Here is a 10,817-nt window from a genome sequence, read left to right as displayed (position 1 = left end):
TTTAAAACAGTTTAACATAAAGAGTAACAACGAATGTTGTTGAATTTCAGCATAAATCAGCATAAAACACAAGTGTTTCAAACTGTCCTTAGATTTATTTACAGCGGATAAGAAAGCAAGTATACAGAAAGTACAAATGGAAATGAGTTCATCCATCAACCAACCATATGGAGAGCGAAAGGTCCACAATTAAGAAAGAAATGTACAAATGTGTTTTTCGATGTGGATCAAAGCAAACACGCCAGCATAAAGAAAAACTGTGCAAGAAATAAACTGAACTCATCTGAGTTGAAGAAAGTCGAGGATCCTCTGCAGCCTCTGGCTCGATGTGTTCGGCTTCTTTCCAGTCAAAACGTTCAGCGCTGCGTAACGACCTCCGACCTTTGGATGGCTGACCCCTCTCTACCTCTCTCCGTCTCCTACTCTCTTTCTGTCTCTGTGACTTCCACCCCTGTGGGACTAACCTTGTTAAATAAAGCTTCATCTAAAATGACTCCATCCTGCCTGTCTGCTCTGCTCTGCAATAAATCCTTCATCAAACACAGAGGAGCGCGTCGATCAATATCAAACCACCGGGACTGAGAGCTCATGTGTGTGTCTGCCAGAGTGAGTGTGTTCTCACCGTTTTACCACTGAGTGGTAGGACGGATGCTGCTTTATTAGCAAAATAAAGCTCTGTCAAGGTTATATACTTTTATTTATTCAATCTGTATGTTAATAGGAATTTGGAGCTTTATTTGTACAGTTACAATCAAAAACCATTCAACCTGCAAGACATTCTAGTGAAGTGAATGGAATTTAATGAAATTGTATTAGGTGAAGCCTTGATAAAGTCAAGGAACGTTTAATAATGTATGGCTGAGTGAAGAATCCCGACCAATCTTACTCTTAATCCTACAGAATTTAGCTTGCTGCTGTGAAGACTCTGGTGTGCACCCAGTGTCTTTAAGTAATTATCAAAGTAACCAGGATACCTCCTGCAATCATCTATGCTGGCTTCAGGGTGAGCAAATAAAGATGCAAAGATATGCTTCATCTTATTTTCTCTGTGTGTGTGGATGCAGACAGACAAACTCTACTGAATGACAGCAACATCAGGAAGAAGGAACACAAGAAGCTGGAAAATTACCAAGGTACTGAGAGAAGAGCTCAAGAAGATGTGGAGGGTGAAGGTAGCAGTCGTCCCAGTGGTAATGACCCCCAAGATGAGCGAGTGGCTCCAGGGGCCAAAGGGTAATATATATATGTATTTAAATACACACACATTGTCATGTTCAAGAAACTTCTTAATTTAATGGCATTTACGTCTGTGCCCAACGCCATGGGAGACTCACCTGAACCTTGTGGGTTGCCAGCAGTTCTAATATACCAGCTGAAACACCAGGAATCCTTCGAATCCTTTGAGTATCTCCAGTGAAGTTGTATGAGCAGACATCCTCCAACATAACTTCTAGAATGAAGTCTGAGAACAAAAATCTAATCAGCTCATTTAGTGCTGCCTGAGGTGCCTTTTTCAGAGCTTTAGTGGGAGCAGAGATACCATAACCTAAGAGTCTTGGAGGAGCATTACGCTAATATTTAATGAAACTAGTAAAGCTGTCAGGAAGATAGCTTTAAGCAGTACAAGCATGAAATGTGTTAGGTGGTACAACAATGACCATTTTTTACTGATGTAAAAAACCTCTGACAGCCAGAAAGAGGAAACAAAGTTGACATCAATACTGAGATTATGTGTTTAGACTACAGTGCTGTGAAAAAGGATTTTCCTCCTTGCCTCCTTACTAATTTCCAAGTTTTTTGCACATTTGTCACACTTAAATTTTAATATTAACCAAAGAGAACCTGAGAAATTACAAAATGCAGTTTTTAAAGTATTTCATTTTAGAGTATTTCATTTATTAAAGAGAAAAAGCTATCCAAACCTGCCTGCCCTTGTCTGGAAAAAATGTTGTTAAATTGTTATTAAATCATGAGTTAACTATGATTAACCACATTAAACGCACACCATTGACTGATTACTGTAAGGCCTTTTAAATATAGAAATCACATAAATAGAACCTGACTGACAAAGTGAAGCAGTGTAAAAGATCTCAAAAAGCAACTGTAACCCATGTGAAATACAGGGCTGCAAAATCCCTTCTTGTAATCTAAGGCTATAGCCTGTTATTGTCACAAGGGGGAGCTGTGATGCAGTCTTGTGTTCTGACGACCTTGCGTCTAGTGCGCAGGAAGTATTACCTGTCTCTTCCTGTGAGATCTTCCCTACGTGTCGGAGCGCATGGAAAAAGTATCTTGGTATGCAATACTGCAACCCGGTTAATGAGACCAGATTGTTTTACGTATAAATGCTAATAAGGTACTCTTTTATTAGGCCCCGAACTCTGACCACAAAGGGAATAACGTCTGTCAAGTTATTTGTGTCTGAAAATCCCGGTGAGTCACGTGCTTTTGTTAGCTACCTGTTAAGTTAGATAATGTATTTCACTAGCTGATTCAGCTCAGAAACCTTTGAACAAAAACCAATCGGGAGCTATGAGAATCTGGCGTGTTGTTTTACTTCTCCTGTTGTTCTTTACAGTGTGTTATAAGTGTTGAATGCTTTGAGCTAAACAATGCCGATGCTAGCTGCTAATAGCTGTTAGCCACCCCACCCCACTGAAGCCATATTCCGATCGGGGAGGTATTCAAGTAGAAGCAATAGCTCTGTTTATATTAGAATGGTTATGTCTTAATAGATATGAGCATATTTCAAGTTTAATAGTATTTGCACTGAATTAAGTTACATTTTTTTGTAAGCCTTAAGGATGAATGTCACTTTCATTGCTATGACTGTTTACATTACTGTTTAAGCTGCTGATGTTCTTTGTTGTGATATAATTTTGATAAAATTGTTGATACTGGTACAAACAAGTTACTGTAACTCTTGTAACTTGGTAAAGCTAAAGGGAATGCCATTTGTGATTAATACATTTGGAAAAGAAGTTAATGAGCTCATGTTAAGAACACAAAATGGGAAAAGAAATTGATTGTTCTGCACTGTTTGTGTAGATTGGTTTTTTTGAACTACTAGAAGGATTCTGGAGAACCACTGATGGCGAGAACAGCCCAAATGAGATCCTGGATGATCGTGAAATGGTGTGGCCAGCCATGCGATCGGATTGTGGGATTTGCCTGAGAAACTGATTCAAGCAACCCTGGATTACAGATAAGCCCTATGCACTACTTTTCCTACGACTTTAAAGGACAATTCAGACTGGACAATTCAAACTTCACAACAGGAACACTTTAATCTGTTTCATTCATTCCCAAGAGCTCTGATACTGTTCAGTATAAATCTTCCATTTAAATGTCTTTATTTTGTTTTGTTTTACATGTATTCACCTTTAAAAAGCACTATTAGTGTGCAATTTGGGTTATTGTGTTGTATATGTGTATAAATGGTACTGAGGCAATAAAGGTCCCAGTTATTCACTTCCAAGCCAACTCCTTTTGTGAGTCTCCAAAACAAAACCTCCTCCTGAACCTAGTAAGATGTCTAGGGTCTCTATTTAAAGTGAGTGTGTACTGGTGCTGAGTAGAGGCGCTACACAACACATGGTGCCAAAATCTAAAGAACCAGTAGAGAAACAAAGTCTCTGTCATGGTGGATGGAATTAGAGGACTCATGTGCGAGACTCCTTGCGAAGTGATGGTGAATTTATTTACAGTGAAAACAAGGCAACAGTTTGACTCTGTAATCCAAAAGAGTAGTGAAGTGACAAGGTGACTTCTCCCTCTTGAAACACTAAATCGCGGCTGCGCTACCCGGCTTAGCTCAACATTCCAGCGCTGGCTGTCATCCGACCGCACAGTTAAATAGGTCTGCTTCGGGATGGTAAAAGATTAGTAGCAGCCGGCGAAGTGATTAAGCACAGGTGCGGTGACTCCATCGCGGGACACTCCTCCCAGGTCAGCTGCCGTTCTGTGCCACGGCTCCCGGAAGTACATGTTCCCACATCACAACAAAGAACACACAAACACACACACAGACACACACACAGGACGGAGAAGAAAAAACAGCAAAAGTGCACACAAACACAACCCAAACTGGCAGATTGACCGTTGAGGACCGTCTGGCCGTGACAGTCTCTGACATCTGAAAGGGGTCACAAAGAAAGTTCTAAAGCCTTGGGACTCGGTCAGATCCATTATCCACAAATAGAGGAATAGTTGGAATCGTGGTAACCTTCCCAGGAATGGTCAGCCTACCAAAAATACTCCAAGAGCACATCGACGACTCATCCAGGAGGTCAAATCTAAACAACATCTCCTCCATTGGAGAGTTCCAAGGAGAAAATCCACTGCTGAATAAAAACAAACAAAAAACATGAAGCCTCTTCTCATATTTGCCAAAAACATCTTGATCTGCAATGAGACTAATAGCATTTCATAAAAAAATATCACAACTGCCATCAATAATGGTGGTGCTAGTGTGATGGTCTGGGGCTGCTTCCCTGCTTCAGCATGACTCCGCTGTAATTGATGGAACCATGAATTCTGCTCTCGAACATAAAATCCTGAAGGCAAGTATCTGGCCATCAGTTCATGCTTCAAAGCTAAAGCAGTAGGACAATAATCCAAAACACACCAGCAAGTCCACTTCTGAATGGCTCAAAAAATAACAAAGGAACGTTTTCGTGTGGCCGAGTCAGTCTGGATTTAAATCTGAGTGAGCTGCTTTGTCATGACCTTAAATAAATCATAAATAGGTTTTCTTTGTCTAACACTAAAACTTGTTTGATGATCTGAAATGTGTAGGCATGACAATATGTAAAAGTTTCAAGAAATCAGTTAGAAGCAGATACTTTCTCACAGCACTGTATGTCACTGTTTCTCCAAACATGAAGAAGCTGTAGTCCTGTAGTCCTCTCTGATCACAGCTACTGGTATTAAAACAAAGCTGTTTATGTATCTGTCACAAAATAATCATGCAGACAGGGTGGCTCAGTGACTACTAACTGGAACTGTTGCTTTCATTTTTGTATTAAGTGATTTGCATTGTGGGTATTTACTGCCTGTGGGCTTCGGACGATTAGATGCCCAGTATTTTGGATATTTCAAGGTTTTATTGTATAGTGTGGCTGCAGTAACGAAACCCTTTCCAGACTTTAGGTTTTTATCCTTCTATATTTTACTGTAGCCATTTTAAAATCTCTTAAATAAATAAAGTTTATTATAGGGAATTATCAGTAGCAGCCATATTAAGTGTATCATATAAATTGTTTTTTTCCTGTTTTCTTTCATTTTATTATGCAGAAGGATAGAAACATAAGTTGTACTTCAGGTTTATGGCATATAAAAGACAGATTGATGCCTCCCCATTAAAACTGTATGGGGGACTCTATAAATTTATTATTCATAAGAACAGAGAGAGGAAGATGAGCACTCATAAAACAACAATATAAAACTCTCTGTCTAAGATATGAAGAATAAAAACATTATTAAAGCTATTCAGCCATGCAGAACACATTAAAACTGCATTATATGTGTTACCTTGTAGCAGTATCTCAGTAAAAATGGCTCCAATAACACTGTTCGTTCATAACAAGCAGTCAAAAAGGCTGACTCGTATTTCATTGGTTTCCTCCGAACAGAACCAGCTCATCTTTTGTGATTCACTAGCAAATGAGTACATTTCCAATCTTACAGCAGCACATTTCATTTATAAGAGAAAAATGCAGGCCTTATCTCAACTCAACTCACGGAGACACAAAGACAGACGCTAAAGAACCATCACATACAAATTTGAGCATGAGCTTCTTTTTTGTTCCATGTGAGTCAAAATATTCTTCTTCAGGGTAAAGTGTTGGTGGAAAAGTGGATGCAGGGTAACAGGAGTATTACACAAAGCACCAGCTTTCCCCAAGAATTTTATCATCACGCTGTCTTATTTTGAATATTTCTGTTTTCATGTGAAGGAAATGAAAATTCGACAGTGATCGTGGGACTTAACTCACTCCAGTGTGGCCTGGTGCACTCTTACTAAATCTTTCTTCTTCATCTGACAATATTTAAGACATTCCGGTGAAATAGAATCAAAAATTTCCACTTCAGTCACATTTTATTGGCTGTTTTAAAATCCGCCATGGTGGTGATGTCCAGGGGAAAATCTCAAATTAAACTGTTGTCGATATGGACCTCACTATACAGGTATATCAGGGGCAGTTCAACAGCTAGCTCCAAATAATTCCACAGCGCCTGACATTTCAACTCTGCAGTCTTACTGAACCAGGTGGAATTCCTTCCTGACATATCCTGTCCGAGCAGAGACATCCTACGGGCTCATTAAATGTTCTACTTCAGTTGAATTGGTTAAACTGTCATACCCAACTTGTGGGTAAGGAAAGCAGTCCAACAGAGCTAAAGAAGGTTTCATCAATAAAGTCAATATGTTTTCTTAAAGCTTTCTCTCTTCTTTTTGGCATTGTTGTTACTGGAGTCAGACCAGACATAACTCCTTAATCTTGGCAGAAAACACAGCTTTAATTACCACAGACACAGACAGTGTGTAACATCCTGGCAACACACCAAAGTTACAAATGAAGTATTTATGATCCACACTCAGCTGTTGGGTAATTTATTCTCAGCTTTTTTCTTTTTTTTTTTAGAAATTCACATAGTTCGTTAATTACCTGCTAATTTTTGTACGAAACACATACTTATGACTACGTGCTAATTGTTTTCTTAAGAAAAACAAGAGGAGGGACAGGACGAAGACGTATGTGGAGAGAGAAAGACAACTTTGAAAGTAGAAATTAAACCAAACCCCCTCCTGCTCCCTCTAATGATGACATTCAGCAATAAATTTGAATAGATTTTTGTCCGAAAGCCCCATACTATTCATTGCCATGGAAACGGACACACCGTCGTTATGGGATGTTCCACTCTAAATGGACCCAGCAGCATGTGAATGCCAGGTTCTGTGTGTGTGTGCTGAAGTTTCAGCTGTGGTGGATGAGTAAATTAACAGTGTGTGTGTGCGCGTGTGTGTCCTCAGGCAGTCAACCAGCCCTCTCATCCTCACTTCCTAATGAGATTTAATGCTGAGTTGTCCACCTAACACACACACACGCTCAAGCACACTCACATAAGCACACACAGTTTATCCAACGCAATTTTAATAATAACTTCCTGCCTTTATCCCAGTTGCACTTTGCCTATTTGACACTCAGTGCAGCAACTGATGAAATTATTCAGTAATTTCAAAGTAACACAGGCTGACCTAAAGGAGGCGCTAAACCCCTCTTATCAGTTCGTGGCTCAGGACTGGGATGTCAGCGCGGTTGTAAATCTTAAGCAGACATATCCGCCCCAGAGGACAACTTTTTCACCCTTTGACTTGTTCATCTGGCATTAACATCACGTCAAAAAAAATTAACTGCTTTGCTGTACGGCCAAACGCCTGCAACATTGATAACTTCCAAATCAACCACACTTACTTTTTGTTTCAGCCGGTTCACCTCAGACGGTGAACACCACAGGCAGACTTGAAACTATCAAAGAAACATTTACATGTGACTAAGATCAATCCAAATTTGCTCTTTAGCTGATGGATGGTTGCAGGCCAACCTTTATCCTCCACTCCCATTTGGAGTTAGTTGAAATGGTCATCTCATAGCTGAGATAAATTTGTTCAGCTGTGAAATGTTGGATCCTGTCTTTGATCCAGACAGAGGCCAAAAAAGGATGAGACACTTAAAGAAGTTTAGATAAAAATCTCTGGAAGGCACTGGCTGGTCTCCAACCCTTGCCCTTTGACTCAACAGTTGAAATAAAACAAATGAACAAATCATGTTATTGCCAATGAGCACCACAGAGGCTCGCAACAGTTTCAGAAACCAGTGTCAATCTGTGTGCATGTGTGGAAAAAGAGTTTTGAACCTTGCTTTGGCTTGGAGATCATCCCTGTGTTGCGTGTTCCTCTGGTACTAACCATATAAACCAGGGGTGTCAAACTCAAATAGACAGTGGGCCTAAATTCAAAACTGGAACAAAGTCGCGGGCTAACATTATATTTATTGAAAAAAAAATCTTCCTCCAGATATAAGAATGAATCTTTTCTTATGGACTCAAATAAGTTTTGCTGGAAAACTGAATATGGAACAAGCAAAGCTTAATACTAAACAATATATATATTAGCTGTACAATACCAGTAGGCCAGCTCTAATAGTAATTTGGTATGGCTTCGCGGGCCAAATGTAATTAGGCTGGGGGCCAAATTTGGCCCGCGGGCCAGAGTTTGACACCTATGATATAAACCAACACTGTTGGACAACCTGTGCATGAAAACCACCTGTTACAAGTAAGCAAAGCACAACTTTTGACCCAGCTCCAAAACTCCATGCATCCCAATACATCTGAGCGTCAATGGGATGAGTAAAAAAAAAAAAGTCCAACCCACTACTAACTCCAACTAATTGCAATCTAACACAATCCAAGTGGCCCACCAAAATCCAAGACCTGCAGTTACAGTTTTGTTGTTTATCTTTTTAAGGGTTGGGATTAGGTTGAAATGTATCCACAGTCTACAGATTTTTTTAGAAACTAGAAGATGTTACATTTCAAATACTTTCTTATTTATTTAGGATTACAGTTTTTCTGTCCAAATTTCCTCTCTGCTCCAGAGAGGCAAAAGTTCTTCAGAAGGAGGTGTACATGAACCAATCTAGATGGGTCATCAGTGACCTGGAGTGTGTTAAGCAGTTACTGTTTATTATTCACATCCAGAGAAATCATATTGACAAATATTTCTGGTTATTGAAGAAGGAATGTTTAAGAATTTATCAAATGACAAAAGTAAAACGTGACCTCAGAACACATATTTAGTGGAAAATATCTTCTGTAGCCTTTAATGTACTCCCTTGAGCTAAACCTACTTAAAATTCCCTGTTTAATTTCTCCTATCTGGTCAAAACATGTTGAACCATAAAGTCAGCTGCTGTGGAGCTGCGTTGGCTGGTGTGAAACTCCTGCAGGCTTTATGCAAGTTTATGCAATATTATGAGTATTCTCTGATTGGCCATGTGATGATCACTTACACAGTTAAAGCTCAGAGGAAGCAATGAAGCACCTTCTATATTTAAATATTTCCTGCCTATAATTTGAATGATTAAAACATTACTTTTTTTTTTAAAACAATGACAGAAAAGCTCCCTCTGTCAAAGACCTGTGAAGCTTTGATTAGTTGGTGAATTGCATGTAGTCTGTCATGTATCGCAGCCATGAAATCAAAGATGGATCCATACGTTTTTGGACGATGACTGATTTTTTGTAGTTTTACTTCTGTACACCATCACGACGCAATCCAGATGTAGAGCTTTAACTGAAAGTGCTTTAACAAATGCATTACATTAACTGTTCAGGAATTGCAGCCAATAGGACACACTTTTATTATTTTAAATATAGGGATTATGTATAATTCTTGGATGAAAATAATTTGCAGTCAATGCATGTCTAAAGTCTACAGCTCAGTCCTCTGGGTGGTAAAAACAATCCCAACTGGGCAATGAACAGGTGAGGGATTTAGCCATATTCGAAAAATATCGAATATTGCTTTGGTGAACTTGTGAATTAAAGCTGTAAATCTGCATCTCCAATCATATCTTAATTGTTTGATTTGAAATCCTCTGCGGTGGCGGTGGTGTACACAAGCCTATCTGTATTACTGTAGAACCAGCTAATATGACACTATGAGCATTAGAGACAAATAAGGCTTTACACTGGTGGCCTTTCCTTTTGTTTCTGAGTCCTGAAATATGAAAAGAACCCAAAGCTTTTCAACTTGAGTTTATATTTAAAAAAGTGTGAACATGTAATAACATTTTATGACATTAATTACCCAACTACTGGAAAAGCAGTGGTATGGATAAAGACAAAGAAGAAGAAAGGGGGTGAAGGAAAGAAATACAGTAAGAAAGAAATGAGCGAGAGAAACACAAAAAAGAAAAAAATGACTTTGACAGCTGAGCTTCAGGGATCTACCCCAAGGTACTGAGTCAGCTACCACACACACACACACACAACACACAACCAAACACACACAGAAAGCTCTCCGACTGATACACACACTGAGAAAGTCTCGTATCACCATAGGAGGTTGACAAAAATCCATCATGACACACCCATTGACTAAAAATGGGCTTTGAAGCAGAACTGTGCTGTCTGCACACACATGATTACACACAAACACACAAACTGAATGCTGACGCATCGCACCGCCTTCTGCTCTCACAACTTTATCTCTACAAGAACTTCAGAGGGAGAGAGAAAGGAGACGTGGCTGTGAAAGACGTACAGCGAGAGAGTTACAGCAGCAGGAGTTAATGAAATAAATGAGGAAATGCAAGGAGGGAAACATACATCGGATTATTGACTGAATTTAAATGGGAAAAGAACAATCAATTGCTTCTCTGCACATCAGTATCCTGCAGCTTTATTTGTATGAAGGCCTGTGTCCCTGATAACAGTGTTGTAAATATTTCATGGCCCATGCCTACACATTCCATGTAGTGTCAGGATAAAGCACTAAAGACTTGTTTCTTTTTTCTGGCCTGTGGTCTCTGACTTTTTAAATGTTACTTTTTATTTTATTGTGTGGCTGGTTTCCTTGACCTGCTGGGACAGCACGTGTGCCGCAGCTTAGGTCATGCTGTTCATAATTCATGTGTGCTGAAATACGATCCCTGTTGGACAAAAGCTCATGAGATCTGTGAAGTAGATTTCAGTACCCACTGCCATACAGGTAAGTAGCTCAGGTTAGCGTCTCTCATGAAATTAAA

At 39.4% G+C, this 10,817-nt stretch overlaps 1 long non-coding RNA gene across 1 annotated transcript; it reads left to right on the top strand.

The window, feature by feature from the left end:
• Window positions 1-2,129: 2,129 nt before the first annotated feature.
• On the top strand, window positions 2,130-3,478 carry LOC120736033. Its single transcript, XR_005696401.1, has 3 exons — window positions 2,130-2,295; window positions 2,372-2,433; window positions 3,049-3,478. It is a non-coding gene; the product is annotated as an uncharacterized LOC120736033 (long non-coding RNA).
• Window positions 3,479-10,817: the final 7,339 nt, after the last annotated feature.

This window comes from Simochromis diagramma, unplaced genomic scaffold, assembly GCF_900408965.1.
Source record: "Simochromis diagramma unplaced genomic scaffold, fSimDia1.1 OVJJ01000816.1, whole genome shotgun sequence".
NCBI classification, from domain to species: domain Eukaryota; kingdom Metazoa; phylum Chordata; class Actinopteri; order Cichliformes; family Cichlidae; genus Simochromis; species Simochromis diagramma.
Note: the sequence above shows the minus strand (reverse complement) of the source record. Positions and strands in the feature narration are given on the sequence as shown.